Raw genomic sequence first — 319 nt, 5'->3', positions numbered from 1 at the left:
TCGCTACGCAACGACCGAACGCGTGTTCCGCTCGGTCGCTACGTAGCGACCATCTCAAGCTAAGCTCGGTCGCTATGTAGCGATCGAGCGTTCGTTCCACTCGGTCGCTACGTAGCGACCGAGCGTTCGTCCCGCTCGGTCGCTACGTAGCGACCGAGTCCAAGCCGAAGCTCGGTCGCTACGTAGCGACCGAGCGTTCGTTCTGCTCGATCGCTATGCAGCGACCGAGCTCTTTCGAAACGTCGATACGACATTAGTCCATGCATTCTCGTCTACCCTTCGATGCTATCTCCCGAAGACCGTAGCGAACCCATTTCAT

The sequence above is a fragment of the Brassica oleracea genome, chromosome C2 (genome assembly GCF_000695525.1).
Source record: "Brassica oleracea var. oleracea cultivar TO1000 chromosome C2, BOL, whole genome shotgun sequence".
In the NCBI taxonomy this organism is placed as follows: domain Eukaryota; kingdom Viridiplantae; phylum Streptophyta; class Magnoliopsida; order Brassicales; family Brassicaceae; genus Brassica; species Brassica oleracea.
Note: the sequence above shows the minus strand (reverse complement) of the source record.